The 17,950-nt window shown below is 34.4% G+C and overlaps 1 protein-coding gene across 1 annotated transcript in view; it reads right to left on the bottom strand.

The window, feature by feature from the left end:
• The window catches only part of CDH12 (cadherin 12), a 1,151,516-nt gene that overhangs the window by 900,057 nt on the left and 233,509 nt on the right, over nucleotides 1-17,950 (bottom strand). The window lies entirely within an intron of this gene.

Raw genomic sequence — 17,950 nt, forward strand, 5'->3', positions numbered from 1 at the left:
ACTTCTATATAAATGTGGGGATTTTAAACATATAAAATATTATTACACATTCACAGAGAGCTACTACTAGAAATTAAATTCTTTTAGGAAAGGGAACACACAACTCTCATACTTATCCACCACGTTACATGTAAATTAGGTGGTTTGATTGTATTACTTTTAGCAGTAGATGTCACCATCAATATTCACAGGTATACTTTCCCTGTGAATTCCAAACCCTATAAACTGAATAACTGCCAAGAATGATAAGAAAAATGTTTTACTAAAATATCTCTACTGCAGTAGAAAAGAGATTAAAAGCTGAAAGTTAAGGTGTGGATGAGCAAAATGTGCTGGGAATAGGAAACAGATAATCTCAATTCATAAAACAACTCAAAATTGACTAATAATGTTAGCCAGAACCCCTGACTGGCATTCAAAAGATCAAGAAAGTGTGATTCATTGCTTTTCAATGATTTTTTTTTTCCTATTTGGTATCTTTAAAAATGATCGTACCTAACTTTAACCTGGGATTCAGTGTGGAATTTACTAACATTTAGTAACATTTAGTAAATGTGGAATTTACTAACATTTTCAACAATTTTAAATTTCTCTTTTCAACAGTTACTCCCAGCTTAAAAATCCTCCTTCCTCCATCAGTTTGTAGATCAGGCACATGACCTGAAATTTATTTCTTCTACAATAATGGTTATTATTTGTTTTGGTTTCCTAGGCTTCTCAAGCAAAGACCATGAAATGGGTTTAAACAGTGGGAATTTATTAGCTTATGGTTTTGAGGCTATAAGAATGTCCAAATGAAGGCACCATCAAGGCAGTGCTTTCTCCCCAAAGACTGTGGCCTTCTGAAGCTGGCTGCCAACAGACGTTGGCTCCTCTGCCACATGGCAAGGAACATGGTGGCATCTCCTGGTCTCTCCCATCACTTCTAGGTTCCCTTTCAGCTTCTTGCTTCCTGTGGCTTTCTCTCTCTCATGTCTGAATCCATTCTGCTTGTAAAGGACTCCAGTAATAGGATTAAGACCCATCCTATTTGGGCTGGGCCACACAAACCTTAACTGAAGTAACCTCATCAAAAGGTCCTATTTACAATGGGTTCACACCCATGGGAATAGGTTAAATTCAGGAACACGTGTTTTCCTGGGATACATACAGCTTCAAACCACCACACCGTTACTTTAGACTATAGTAGAGTTATCTAGTGGCTTTCAACTTTGGTGCAATGAAAATTACCTTGAAATATACAGTTTCTATTTGGGATGATAGAAAAGTTTTGGTATTGGATGGTGGTGATGTTATCATGACATTGTGAAAATAATTAAAAGCACTGAATTTTTTTAAATATGGTTTAAAGGATTATAAATGTATAAAAAGTCCAGAAGCTCTGTCTGGAGAAGTGAAATATGGCTTGGGCCTCAATTTTTACCAATTCCCTCAGGTAACTGTAGTCAACACCAAATCTGAAGAACCATTGACTTAGTCATTCCCATTAAAGTACAATAAAAAAAAAGTTTCCTCTGTTCACCAATTTCAGATGAAAAGCTTTTGTCCTAAAAACATAAATATCCACAAATCAAACTCAGCCTGGAGTGTTAAGGAATCCTGTTCCATGTTTACCCATTTTCTCTTTTCTTATGTCACATACATTATATTTTACTTTATACTGGGATAAACAATATGTGTAAAAACACAAATCATAAAATACCTTTTATTTATTTTATTTATTTATTTTTTAATTTAACCCAGCTTAAAATAATTAAATGAAGCTTCATAAACCATACAATTTATGGGCAAATTAAGCTATTTGTTTAACTTTAACCAGGCTCAACATATGGAGTACAGAAATGAGAACATTGTATTTAAATAGCTCTACAATATTTGCATAGGTCTCCCAACACCAACGAACACACTATATCTAGCTCTTTACACCTCTGGTTTCCCTGCCTGGAATCTTCTCCATCTAGATCATTCTATGGCTGTCTCCTCACCATTCAGGCCTCAGCACAATAGTCACTTTTCATAGAGGCCAGTCCTTTATGCCCATTCTCAAATAGTGCCCCCACATCCTAATTCACTCAGACCCTCTATTTTATTATGTATGTTTGTCAATCTCTCATCTGAGGAGTATTTGCTCCCAAACACCTAGAATAGTGCCCCACATATAAATACTTTTTAAATGAATGAACAAATAAAAGAGTAAATGATTGAATAAATAAATGAATGAATGTTTCTTCTATTAGGAATCATATTGCAATAACTAATGTAAATTTCCATAATATGGCTCATATATTTTGAAGTATAGTGTGTTCAGGTACATTATGCATTTACTATCATGTAACTCTCTCATAAGAGTTAAGTTAATAAAATAAAAATATACTACAAAGCATTAAAGAAATAGAAAATTGTTAATGAGAAATTGAATCAAACAATGAGAAAGAGAGAAGGTTCTGAAGAGCAGACTCAGCTCCCTGTCAATGCGCTCATGTCACTCTTTAAACTTTAGTATTACTCTGAAAACTAGGAGATCTGCATTCTAATTATATTTATAAACTGAGCTATATTTGTGGTTTCAGTTTGTATAAGCTTAAGGGTTTGTATGATAAAATTCTAAAGTCCCATTTCAACTTTAAGCTTCTTCTGTGAATGAAATGGCCTTCTGGAGACAAGATATCTTTGGCATTTCTCAATGAAGAGAAAGATAAATGTGCATTGGTTAGTGAATTCATACATTCACGAGCATATTTGTGAAGCAGATAGAATTTGCCAATAAATCTAGTTTTAAAGACTTACAGTAATATCTCATGCTTGCATAACATTTTATTTATTTATAAGGGTTTTCACCTATAGTATCTTACTTGACCCTCACAAGATACCTATGTATAATAAGAGATATTATTCTTCCATTCTGCTCAGCGCCTAGGAAGATAATTGATGTTTAGAGGAGTTAAGTGATTCACTCAAGCACACACAGCTAGTAGTCATTGACCATTTTTGACTGAGTCAATAGCCTAACTAATGATATCAGTGCCATTTTCCCCTTTGTGCTACATCTATCAGCAGCCCAATTGTGCCTTATTGTCTCCTGCTTATTTCCTTTACTTGATTTTTTAGTAGAGAAATGGTAGGTTTACAGAAATACTATGTAGATAGTACAGATTTTTTATATGCCCTCCTCCCAACAGTTTGCCGTATTATTAACATTTTGCATTAATGTGGTACCTTTTTTACAACTGATGAAACAATATTATTATAGTTAAATTAGTAACTATAATCCTCAGTTTACATTAGGGCTGACTCTGTGTTATACCATCCTACATTTTTTTTAATTTTATTCTGTTAATGTCTATAATATAACCTAAAATTTACCATTTTAATCACTTTCAAATATACAATTCAGTGGTGTTAATTACTTGCACAATGTTGTGCTACCATAATCACCACCTATCAATAAAATTTGTTTTTACACCTGATAGAAACTCTGTACTCATTAGGCATTAACTCCCCTTTCCCTACCCCCTCCCCAGCTTCTGTTAACTTGTATACTAGTTTCTGATTGTGTGAATTTTGCATATTCTAATATTTCAAATAAATTAGAAATATTTCAAATATTTCTAATATTTGTCCTTTTGTGTCTGGCTTGTTTCACTCAATATGATGTCTTCAAGGTTCATCCACATTTTTGCATTTTTGTCAGAACTCCATCTCTTTTTATGGCTCTATAGTATTCAACTGTACATATTTACCACATTTTCTTTGTTTTTAAACATGGGGATCAAAAGTCAGAGTCTGCTTCTTGAGATCTCTTTCACTAGATGCTGACTCATATAACCAACAGCTTTCTGGATATTTCCGTTGGATGTCATGCAGCTACCTATGATTCCAGATTTCCAAACATGTCACTTCTAAACCAGTTCTTCAAACATGGCCCCTGACACAGTGAATGACACCATTCATTATCCTGAGTTGAAAACTTGAAAGTCACCCATTATACCACCTAATCAGTCTTGGGTGGAGGAGACAATACAGGGCTAATGATAAGATTTGGAAAAGAACAAAGTTGGTACTAGTGATCACCAAAGCAATTATGGGAGGAAGGCAGGGAACAAAGCAACAAGGAAGGACAGGAAGTGTATTTCTGATCCTAATTCACATATTCTCTTTTTGAGAGTTTCCAACCTGGGTGAATTTAAATTCACTAAGCTTATACCTAGCCGAAAATGAAGCTCTTTACCATTCCCTAATGCAGTCTTATTGTGTGTTTTGATAAAACAGAATAAAATGTATATATATCCTCCCTCTTTAGTTTCACCCTTTACTTAAATTTATTTTTGAGTGGACTAATATGGAGGTCTGTATTTTCTTCATACGATTTAGAAAACACAACCCATAATATTCAAGATCTGTGTCTACTTCAAACACTTGGAATTCCAACATTTCAATTCCTCTTAAGTTAATACAGAGACAATTTTATACCTGATGCATTCATAAAGTCTTCCTTCTTATAAAATGAAATGTGTAAAAATATTAACATGTACAATATGATGTAGTTCTTTATATTTAACATTTTAAAGTGAAGCTATCATCAGGGTAGAAATGGTCATTGAAGAACTTTTTTGTATACCTCCACTGTGACAGGAACTTGGCTGGGCAGTTGTTTCTAAGTGTTATATTTATATTGACACATTGAACACAATCAGAAAAAAACTAAGTAAAAAGGAAATCACAAATCTGAGATAAGGAAGACTTCTCTGGAGCTTCTGAAATAGGATTATACAAAACTAATTTTAAAAAGTAGTAAACAAAGTAGCAATAATAAAGGTTAAGTTTAATAAACTATGAAATATTGGATGAAAACAGTATTTCTTGGCACATCAAGAGACTGAGCTAATCACATGCCATTATGCCTTCACTAACCCAGATTTTTTACTCTGTCTTTGGAGGAACTTTTCTCCCATCTGGAAGGGAAAAGAATCTATTTGAAAACCAACTATGCATAATTCATTCTGCTGGACACATTTTTACATATGTGATCACATTTACTCCTTACATCTCCCAGGGGAGTGTTAGTCCATTTTTCAGAGACCATAGTAACTTGCTCAAAGTCACAAAGTTATTAAGGAAAAATGATGAGATTCAAATACAGATTTAACCTCACTCAGAAGTAAAATAATTTCATCATTGAGATATACTATTCCAAACAATAGTTCCCTCTCCATTATTGGAAGTTTTTTCAAAGAATCATGCACCAGCTGGACAATTGACATACATGGTCTCTAAAAAACATTTAAAGGGAAATAACCATACCTGCGAATCAACCATTAATTAAGGAATCAAAGCACATATTCCTTATAAAATGAGCATTTGAATATTAATATTTGAATGAAATGGTCATTTAAAATAATTCCTAATTATTTCCAATTAATGAAGAACTCATAATTTACTGATGCATGTCAAAATAATTATCTTTTAGAAAAGAGAAAAGCTTGTGTGATTCTGTAAAGGGGCAAGACTTTCCTCACCTATGACCTACTTTGATTATGTTAATTTGATAAATGTCAGACAATTCCATTCAACCAAGAATTTATGTCTCTTATAGCTATTGAGATGACAGATCCAGTGTTTTGCTTAATCTTGCTATTCTACTGAGATTAACTATGTAAAATAAAACAAGCATGCTGTGCCAGAATAAACGTTAACAGTTAGGGAAATGTATAATTACTTTATCAGTACCTAATATAAGTACTGAACAGAAAGAATGCAAGTAACTGCAAAATGAATCTTGCTTTTTGTTTCATCACTAGCTCCTCATCCAAGGTCAACTTGTCAGCTATTTGTTGTCTTCTTAAGTTAATAACCAAGCCTTTCATCGAATGAAACCATAAAATTCATACAGAAGATTCAAGAAAAGAGCTGAGTGAGAGAATACTGTGAATACAATGATCAAATAGGAATTAACCAGAATACCTTATTTTTTTCCAAAATATATTTTTCCGTATGAGATGACAGGTAATACATCCTCATGTCAATAACTGTGCATTACAATTACTACTAGCTAAAAGCACTTGTCACTCAGGAAATACTACATCATATCTGGCATTTCATGAAGCCAGTTCCTTTGGGATTAGAAAAAAATAATACCCTCATTAACAGAGTGATAAATATTTGAATGCTGTGCCAACATTTAACTCATGTCTGCCAATCGAAAAGGGAAAATGTTCTTTATTGATTAGAGAAAGGATCCTGTTTGAAAATAATTGACTCTGACTCTCATTGACATAATACCACCTCTGGAAGAAACATATGCTCAACTTAAAAGACAAAAGTTAGATGTAAGAGGCTGATCACTTTCTCCTTACTCAAGCACAGATCCTATTGACTTGGGTAAAAATTCTGCCTGTCAGTGAAACAAAGGATTATAGATCATCTAGTCCACTTTAGCAGCAGAAAAATTTCTTCAAATGAGATTCTTATACAGAAGCAAGACAGAAGTTTCATTGAAAGAGACCCCTCCCAGAAAAATTTGGGAATATGGTGGTAAAAAAAAAACAAACAATTTTTTAATGACATGAAAATATAACTGCTTTACTGTACTAAGCTACTTCTAAGATGTTGGAAAAGAGGAGGTGTTCAGTTTTGTAAGTGTTGAGTTTGAGATATCAGTGAAACATCCAGATAAAAATATCCAGTTGGCAATAGAATTAAAATTAAAGAGTCTGGAACTCAGTGTTGAGGTAGACACTCACACACACACACACACACACACACACACACACACACACAGGTAGAGAACAGCAGAAGCCTTAGGAAAGAGCTCCAGCACTACAACATTAAATGTCACAAAGAGCAGGATGTATCATCCATGAAAAGTGAGGAGCAGTGGAAGGTGAGGCAAAAGGAAAATCCAGGTGAATGTGAAGACACAGAAACCAAGGGAAGAAATGTGGCAAAGTAGGAGGAAGAGATCTACTAATTTCAAATGCTGCTGGGGATCAAATAAAGGGTTCTAAGAACTGACCATGAGGCTTCACAATGTGACTTTTAAAAGAACAAGTTTGAAGTGGTGCATATGAATATACGATTTTATAGGGTTCAAGAGAGAATGGGAGATGAATAATTATAGATAATAGGTATAGACAGCACTCTCAAGGAGACTTGCTACAAAAAGAAGCAATAAATGAGCTGATTGGTGTAAGGGAAAATGATGTCAAGGGAAAGATTATACGACAATGTCAATGATCCAGTAGAGTGGTGATATTGGTGAGGCAGCAGCAGGAAGACGTATGCTAAAGTGATATCTTTGAATAGGTGAGAGACAGTGGTATCCAGTTCACAGATGGGGAGTTGACCTCACATGGGAACACATAGTGGTGGGACAAAAGGCAGGATACATGGGTCAGTTCCTTGAATAGAGAAGGTCCAGGGTGGATGAATGGGGATTCTAGGATCTTTCTAACAGTGTTACTGTGAGGATGAGAGATAATTGTTATGAAGTTACTGATAGGTGGTAAGTTTTTGATAAATATTAGCTATTTTTATTTTGATTGTTATTCATATTATTACCGCAGCTTTGCTACCCAATGTAATCTAGGCCCTCTCAACCAGCTGTTCATACTTACAGATGGAATATATTCTCATTGATGTCACTCTATTAGCTGGCAAAACTTTACTTCCCCCTTGCACCCATGGGAATCTCCATTAATATATAAATTTCCTGTTTGTTTTCTTATAGAACACTTCTTTTGAAGTACCTATAATATATTCTGAAGTCTCTGGCCCAGTTGTTTGCCTTCCCTGCCAGACTCTAAGAATAACTATTATGTCTTCTGTATTCTTATACCTCTAGTCGTTAGACCAGTGCCCAGAATAAAAATGTTCAATAAATGCCTGCAGAATTGTACAGGTACAGAAGCAGATGTATATAGAGTCATACCAATACAGTGGAGAAGAATACTGAATTCTCAGCAGCTGAAGTCTGAATTCATTTTAGGAAGAGAATGGTCTTTGCCTAAGAAAATTCTTTGATAGGTATTTTTGGATGTAAGGTGCAATGCTGAGGGTTGGAAAGAAAAAAAAAAGTAAAGAAGAGCTAATCATCTCTACATGAGAAATAGATAGGAAATATCCAAAACCTTTGGTGAAGTGTGCCACCTATTCAAAACCATGTTTCAGTGTCTTTGATTGTTGTTTTTTTCTGTTTTTCTGGAAATCAAATAGAGTAGCTAAAATCTATATGTGGTCAGAAGACAGAGAGCGAGTGCAGGAGTATAAGAAAATCTGTAAACTGAACTAGTATATTAATGAAAGAAACTTGAGTTTCTTTTATTAATGGATGAGAAAACCTGCGGGCTTCCTCAATCCTACATGCAACAGACATTGCCTTGCTGTGCACTGATCTTATCGCCTCTTCTTCCTAGGCAGATTGCTAAACTAAATCTGCCAATGACACCTTGTAAGTTTGTTCACATGACCAAGTTCTATCCAAAATAATGTGAATTTCCAGGTCTGCTTTGGCTAATGTAAACTGAGGAGTTCCTATTTTTTTTTTTTTTAACTTTTTTTCTGTTGCTGGCTTGATACAAGCACAGGAAAATTGGAAAGCAAGTGAAAACACTGGAAAACTATAAGATGGACGGAGACTATGTTCTTGCAATATATCTTGGAGGATATCTTCCACCAACTGGAACACCCATTTTAGGCTTTAGTTGAGCAAGAAATAGATTTTTATTCCATCTGAGTCATTACACATTTAGTCTTTAAGAGGTTAGAAGACCTAAAAGATTAAAGATTTGTGCCAGTTTGAATGTATTATGTCCCCCAAAATGCCATTATCTGTGATGCAATCTTGTGTGAGCAGACATATTAGTGTCGATTAGATTGTAATTTTTTGATTGAGTGTTTCCATGGAGACGTGACCCACTCAAATATACGTGATAACTCTGATTGGATAATTTCCGTGGAGGCACAGCCCCACCCATTCAGTATGGGCCTTGATGAGTTTACTACAGCACTATATAAGCTCAGGCAGAAAGAGCAAGCTTGCTACAGACAAGAGGGATCCTGAAGAATGCACAGAAGCTGATTCTGCAGATGATAGTTTGAAGATGTTTGAAGACGGCTGTTGAAAGTAGACTCTTGCTCCAGAGAAGCTAAGAGAGGACAAACACCCCAAGAGCAACTAATAGTGACATTTTTGAGGAACTGCAGCCTAGAGAGGAATGTCCTGGGAGAAAGCCATTTTGAAACCAGAACTTTGGAGCAGACGCAAGCCATGTGCCTTCCCAGCTAACAGAAGTTTTCTGGATACCACTGACCATCCTCCAGTGAAGGTACTGGATTGCTGATGTGCTACCTTGGACACTTTATGGTCTTAAGACTGTAACTGTGTAACTAAATAAACCCCCTTTTATAAAAGCCAATCCATCTCTAGTGTTTTGCATTCTGGCAGCATTAGCAAACTAGAACAATTATCAACACATATAAGAAAAAAAAGTCAATTAAAAAACAAAAATAAAAACAATCCAATAAAAATGTTTCAGATCATTCAGATGTAGGAGAATACAATTTTATACTATTCTACACTCAAGGTGTAAACAATTCTCAAATGATCTTTTTGTAAACATTGTGAAATCTCAAGAATTTGATATTCATGTCCATTTAAATAAAGAGAATGAAGTCTCTTATTGATTGATACCAATCCAGAAATCATCTTTCTCATTTTTATATTACAGTCAGCTCATTCATGAAACACTGGATTCATAATCTTCTATTTTACTGTCTTATATTAGCTTTTGTTCTAGTTTATCACATATGGTTTGTTCTGCTGTTATACTGTTATATCAAATGTGCTCTTATTAAGCCTGGTTAATAATCAGGTACAATTCTCCTTCAAAATAAAAAGAAGAAAAATAACATATATTTTTCTCACTTACTATGATTCATGTATTGTGGTAAGCAATTCTATATAAAACATATCATGTGACTACTTCAGATATGAGAGTATATAGTAACAATTACTGGAACCATTAACAGCCCAAGGTGAAAGAGAATGCAAATTTAACTCTATGACTCCATTGCTAAGTTCTTAACTCTAAGTTCTGGTCTCTATCAGTATTTCAATATCTTCAATTATCGTATTATACACATGTTCTCTGGGAAATTTCACTCCTCTCCTAACTTCTCATGCTATATTCGAGTGATGTGAAAACTCATTTTTTTCCTAGATGCTTAATGTGTGTTTCAGATCCATATTTTTAATTGCTACTTAGATATTGTAATATAGAGTCAATTACAGCACCACAAACTAGGTCTGCCCCAAAGCCAAACTGATTTTATATATACTCAAACTTTCTACTTTTTCAATACTTAAGTCCATTGCAGCATACTACTCACCTACTCAATTAAATCACATACTTAAACAATCACTCTTACCTCATTTGTTTATTCTGCTCCCCACATTCAATAAGTAAGCAAGTTCTGTCAATTCAGAGTCTTATGGTCTTCTTGGGTTCACCCTCTCATCTTGCACCCCTTGTCTGTTGAAGTCCCAGAAGGAAACAGATGGTTCACTCAATCTGATACATTTTTTAAACTTTAATAAATGTGGTATTTATAGTGTAGAGATTAGGGAAATCAAGCAAGGATAAGAGAGTACCTGTGGACTATCGATAAGGGGGTAGCCAACACCAATTTTCAGTCTAGGAGCCAGTAAAGACCAATTACCAGTAATCCAAGAGACTGTATGCAGAGGACTGTGTGGTCATGGATGTTGTCTTTGGAAAAGAGATGTCTCTGGAGGGATAAGGCTAAGAAAATAATTACACTCAGCTAACTCCATGCTTTTCATCCAATATACCACAACCAAATTCAGAACCCAATTGGAAATCAAAGGGCAATAGAGTGCAATCCATTTAGCTGAGCTTCCAGGGCAAAGAGCAGGACACAGAATGATGAAAGGCAGATCTGGGTGGGGGGTGGGGGGTGTAAGGAGGATACGCCTTTGGGTTCTCATCATCTCTTTCCGTAATATCTGATCTAGCCTCTAATTTAGCATTTCAATTTAAGCCAATTTATTCTGTCAGAATGAGAAATCTGGTCATTCCTCTACATGACATTAAATTCTCAATGGGATCCCTATTATCAGAGATAAATGCAAAATATTTAGTAATGTGTCAAAACTCTTCAAAATCTAACCCCTACTTATTTGTCACATCCCTCACTCTGTGGTCACAAGCCATGCTATTTTAAATAACTGTGCTTTTAGAAAATCTCTTCAACACCCAGTCTGGAGAGCTCCATTCTTCCTTCAATACTTTCTCAAAATTCATTCCTCTGTGGAACCTCCATGATAAAAATAGCACTTGTCTTACTCTAGTGTAAATATTTGTATGAATATCTGTGAAACCTATATTTTGTAGTTCTTGAATATGAGAATATTCAATGTGTAGGTATCTTGTATTTGGTACATGTAATATGCCCAGAAATATGCTGGTTGATTGAAACTAAGAAAAGAAAGACATTGTGGCAATCATCAATGATACTCTTTCTAAGTATATTTATTTTTTCTTATAAATCCTCTGCTCACCATTTTCCTTACTTTTATTTTATCATAGAGTTAGGTCAAGTTAGAGGTGGATGCAAATGTAAACATAATCTGTTTGGACCTCCCATTTTGTACTGTGAATAAGAATTGAAGTTATATGTTCCATGTGATACATTATTTGGTATTTGAATCAAGAGTATAACTCAGTATTTCTGACTGTCTTTTGTGTTCTTCATTATGCCTTATCATCTGGACTGCCCTCTCTTTTTCTCTTTTCCTATGCTTATATGCAATATAATCCAGTGAAACTCAATACATCTAGAGTTTTGGAGGCATCTAGTGTATAACATTTACTTCTCTAATATGACATATTCTCTTAAAAATGTAAGAAGATTAGGCAACCAAAAATAGTCAACAGTTAAGGCAGAGAAATAACTTCAAATAAATGAAATCTGAAAAAATCTACAGGTATTGAAGATGGAGTACAGCAGGATGTTATTGTTTCCTAATTCAATTTTTCAGTAGCCTCTTCCATAGCAATCATGCTATTGCAGGTGTAGGGGAGGTAAAGATGGAGAGGTGAATGTTAATCATCCTACTGTGATGGCATCCATAAAATTTACATGTCATCTCTCATCCAGAAGTTAATTTTTCATTTGAATTATAAACCTCTATAAATAGGAGACAGACATACACAGCACCAAATTTCTATCACTCATGACCTCTAAACGGAATCATCAGAAAAAGGGATGGTGGTATGATTAAGTGATGTGAATGTAAACATTGATATTTACATAATGTATCCTTAATTAATCTTATGATATGTATGGAAAATATGTAAATATAATTTTTAAGTGACTGTAACCCTGTGCATCCACATAGCGAGCATCCTTTGAAGGTTTTCATAGCTATATTGAAAGTCAAAATCCTCAAGTACCTTGACAAGGTTGTGATGATTCATGAGACACAAATCAGTTTTAGTACATAGCATATAAACCAGTGCTTTAACCTATATATTTGAAAATATTCAGTATAGATTTGCAATTGCCACAACACATTCACATGTTGTTACCAAAGTGTTATGTATGTATTTATGCATGCCTTGGCTTGTTCCAGAAAGGAATAAATGTGACCAAAATATGTATGTGACAAAATGAAAAATAACTTGGCAAGGATGAGTGTGAATGAAATGCTGAGCAATATAGAGGGACCATTGGTTGGAGTGATGCTAAAGGAAGATTTTTGTCTAAAATATCTCCTTTTACTTCAATGGGATCATGTGTATGCTTCACTTATGTAGGTATAAATATATTCCCAGAATGCAGAATACAGCTGGAATATAGTTTATAAACTATTTAGTTCAACATCTTTTTAAAAATTTATTTTACATTTTAATTACATAATGAATATATTTCCTGATCTGACAAACTCTAAACCAGAGATGCATAGTGAGAGTCTGACTCCTTCATCTTGCTCCTCACATATTCTGCTGTGTATGGAATCCTCATGTTAAATGTAAATTTTTGGACAGGAGTCACTATTGATTCTAGTAGCAGAGGAAGAAGATCAGGTTCCACAAATTTATTCGACAAACATTCATTGCATGCCCATGATGTACCAGACGCTCTCCTGGGCTTCTTGAAAAATAATGGTGAAGAAAAACAGATACATCCCTTTCCTCAGAGAACTGACTGTTCAGTAGGAGAGGCACATTATTCAAATGCACAAACAATTATGTAATTGCATAATCTGGGTAAATGCCATGCAAGAGGATTGTTGGATATTATTAAGGCATAAAGATGGGGAAACTGACCTTATCTGAGGGATCAGGAAAGATGTCCCTATTTGGAGTTATTTTAAGCTGAACAATCATGGGAGCAGAAGTACTTGGGTAAAATAGACAGTGGAAACATTACTTGAAGGGAGGAAAAACATCATTGCCAAGACTCTGTGGTTTGAAAGAGTTTAGTTCATTCAGGAAATATAAAGAATGTCAGCACATTTTAAATGTGAGGTAGAGTGCTATGAAAACGGTCAACAGAGATGTCAGAAAGCAGATCATGCACTACAAGACAGGGTTGTGGGCATTTTTGGTGTTTGCTCCTCCTTCCTGACCAATCTGTTACAGAGAATAACTTAGATTAAATGTTAAGTCAAGAACATAACCATGTGCAATAAAAATAATAATTCCATTAGTCCCTAATTGTATTTACTTGATTCGTTTAGATACTTACCTCAACATCTTGGATGTGCCTCAAATTAGTGATCTCATTCATTTATTTACTCTTTACCAAAATTATTTGTTGGACAACATACACCTTTTGCTTTACTATTGTGTTAGGCTCAGATGAAATTCCGCTGAGTGGTGTTAAATTGTTTGTATATCTTCCTAAATGAAAGAATGACTCATTGTGTACAAAAATCAATTATGAAAATAATTTAATTTGAAAACTGGGGAAAGAACGTTTTTGTGATCACTGTCTAACAAAACTTACATCCCTTGTAAGAATTATAGCAGGAAGGAACAAACACTAAACCAAAATTAAAACAAAGGAAAGCAAGACAAAACAAGATAAAATAAATTGATGGAAAAGCAAAAACAAAACAAAACAAAAAACAAAAGCCACAATTAGAAGTGATATTATACCTATTTCCTTACTCTAAAACTTTGCAAATGAAAATAAATTCTTAAGTATGTATCCTGCCTTTCCAGTACAAATTTCCTTTCAAATTAATCAAATAGACCTACTGGTTAGGTGAAGCTCTTCTTTACAGAAGAATGCCAGGTAGTGAATTTTATGGTGAAAGGCAGAGTTGAAACTCATTTTTAGCTTTGGAGGGGATGGATCACACACATGTGTCGAAAGCTTTGAGTGAAGTATTAATGGTGAAGTAGACATATGCTTGATATATAAGTATAATCCCCATGCATTACTTGCTTTTTGAGAAACAAGGCTTTTCAGGAGAGTGATCTGGCTGTCACTGCCTTAAACCAATGGTCAGTCTTGGCAACATTGTGGATGAGAAAGCCAGAATTTGGGTGCCTTGTGATTTTAAACAATATGCATTAAATACCATCTCCTGTGAAGTATGGTTGTCAAAAAAGATTTAAACTGAATTGAATCAAATGTTCAGAACTAACTTCTGTATATCAACTGGACTAGACTCTTCAATAAGGCAATGCCATGGATAAAAGGAGAAAAGAATTAAGAGCCATAGTAAGAAATTATAATCCACGATCCTTGATTGTATCTTGTGTTGAACAGTACAGCTATAAAAGATATTTGGGGGAGAGAAATAGGAGCTGATTGGATACAGACTATAAATTCAATGGTATTAGGTAATTAACCTTAATTATGTGAAGGTTAAAATATAACTTGAAACATAGGAAACCATCCTTTTTTTCAAAGATGCATACTGAAGTATTTAAGGTTGAAAGGTCAAGATTTCTGTGGTTGTATATAAAATTATTTATGAAAAATAGATGAAGCACTCCTAGCAAATAGATTACGATCATTAAATTGGTTGTATATATGTACATTTCATATATTTACTCTCTACTTTTCTGCATGTTTGAGGTTTTTCAAAAGAATAAAAAGGAAAAGAAAACTTCAAAGAACATTGTCAATAACTAATTACCTCTTATTGGTATGAAGGAAAGAAGGAAAAGAGGAAAAGAGGGGAGGGGAGAAGGGAAAGGCAAAAGATAGTAGCAGGCAGAGGAGGGGAAATCATAAGGTTGAGGAAAGTATCACATTGTTTTATAACACCTCTCCTTATTCACGAGATTTTGACCACAGGAATTAAGTACCTTGCATTTGAGATCTGCCCATTATCATGTTCTGACTTTCTGACCATGTTTTGACTAATTGACTAATTCCGTTATATTCTCTTCTCAGTGTTAGATGTTTACTTTCAGGAATCCCAGTATTGGTTTCTTTATCTGCTGTAGACCAACCTTCAAATTCTCCATGAATTCCTGCTAAATGAAGTCTGGCCTTATTTACTTGCCGGATATTATGGTTTTACAATGACAGGAAATCCATCTCACTGCTCCCCATAAATTGCCTAAAGTAGAATCTACGGTTTATAACAATACTTAACTAAAAAAACTCAGATCATTTGTAAGAAATTAATATGTTATTAATACAATGCTGAATGCATTAAATAAATCAGGCCCATTTCACAGATACAGACACAGAGAATCAGAAGTCATCTAACTTTCTCAAGGTCTATTTGCTAGAAATTATCTGAGCTGGGTGTGTATCTCATCTTTTTCTGCCTCCAAAGCCAGTGTACTTTTCTCTACATCACAGATTCTAAGTTGAAACAATATTTAGTTTGCAGAAGTCGAAATTACATATCATTTCTCATTAAAACCATGATTGCAATATGAATTCCAGGGCATAGATGAATTAATTGTGCTATGTAGCATTCTAGTTTTTTTATTCTGTTGTAAGTGCAAATTGAAAGTAGCTACCTCCTCAGGCTATTGTGGGCATACATCAGTTTGCTTCCAGAGCCCCTGGCACATGACCAGGATCCTTTATGATCACCACTGTGGGGACACAGAGCAGCCTCAGTCAGAGATTTGCCTGCAATAGTAGCAATTGTACACAGCCCTGGGTTTACACTTGGGAACCCCTGGAAGCTTCTGTTACTACCTGGGGCATCCTTTAGAAAGCTCTTGCTGCACCAGGCCTGAACTTTGAATTCTGTGCTGACCTTAATGGGCAGCAGGACTTAGCACTGAGCCCTTTGATGTCTGAATCAATTACCCTAAGTGCTGAAGAAAATCTCACAGGACATGAATATGTAAGTCAGCGGTCAGTAACAGAGGGGAAATATGCACCTCTGTAGATTACTAAAAGCCATGTTTTTAAAATACCTTCAGCATGAAATTCTAAAGCACTTCTCACTTTCTATTACATCTTTTTCTTGTTTGTGTGAGCAAGATCTGAAATGGTAGAATCAATAAGATTCATTATATTGGTGAGGAGTTTTTCGTTATTGTTTTTGTTTTAGTCTCCATGCCTTTCATGTACTATGCTGGTTTTCAGAAGAAGGAGCCTATAGGTTACATGTTGAACCTTACCAGAAAACTCAGCAAAATTATTTAAAAGAGAGGAACAGTTCTGGGAGACCTCATCTGAGCAAATTGCCAGGACCAAGCAGCAAGTTCTCTTACTCGCATCCAAATGGATGCCGGCTCCTGCTGATTTTATATTAAACACTAGCAAGAATCCTGACTACATGGGATGCTAGTTTTCAATTTAAATTTTATGATTTTTGTATATAAATCCCAAATACATATTTCTGGTTATCAATTTTATACATCGTATTAACTAGGATTTGTGCAAGTCACTTTTCCTGTATTTTTAAAAAAATTTTTTTTACCCAGTGTGTCTCTTCTTTATGATGATAAATAATATGTTCTTCCACTCATTTGACTTGTCTGTAAAACCAAATTCTCATTCCTTTTTCTATACTTTTCACCTATAACTGGGCTTCAATTCTCCTATAAAGCGAGTCCTCCTTTGAAACATTGAGCCCTTCTACAAATTAAATCCCTATTTCTCAACAAGAGAATTACTACCTTGTTTACTAGTGATATGCTCCTCTCTAGTGAAAGCATATTGTCTTATTTTATCAACACCATAAATTGATTCTGGCTTGCCTCCTGGCATGCACCATAAACAGCAAATCACTTTCCTATTCTATCAAGAAAATTAGAGTGAATTAAACATATTTTCTTTTCTTTCACTGTAGACATTTACAATTGAAACAAAATCTTTTCAATATAGTCATTTTTTCAGTATTGATATTGAATGGAATCATATCACCTTTAGGTGGAGAGAACAGAAAAAAATATTATTTTAGCTAAGATGATATTTCAAATTCCTTAAAGATTTTGGTCAATTCAATATCAATCAGTTTTGTCACTGCTATTGCTGTTTGCTTGCTTTTAGTCATATTTAAGTTCAAAGAAATGAAATAAAATTAGGTTCGCAAGATGCAAGCCAAGAATTAGAGGTTTCCTTTATTTATACAGAAGACTAGATACTCTGAATGCTCATTCTGTATGGTATTACAACTTAGAAATATAAAATACAGCTTTTTAAATGTTCTGATGAATTACTAAAGAGAAAGGATTGCAATGAGGAAAATGAGAAGTGAAATCTAAAGAAAGTTGATATATAAAGGTAAACATTTAATTCTTTAGGAAGCCATAGTTCTAAACTAATATGCATTTAATAATATGAGATAAAACTGTAGATGAAGCATAGAAACAAAACCATAATAACAGAATTATATTATATGGTAGGGTTTAACAAAATCTCATAGTAAATGATTGAGAAAAAAAAGATGATCAAGAGAGTCAAAGAAAATTGAAAAATTGAAATAGCAAAAATA

This window comes from Choloepus didactylus, chromosome 11 (genome assembly GCF_015220235.1).
Source record: "Choloepus didactylus isolate mChoDid1 chromosome 11, mChoDid1.pri, whole genome shotgun sequence".
In the NCBI taxonomy this organism is placed as follows: domain Eukaryota; kingdom Metazoa; phylum Chordata; class Mammalia; order Pilosa; family Megalonychidae; genus Choloepus; species Choloepus didactylus.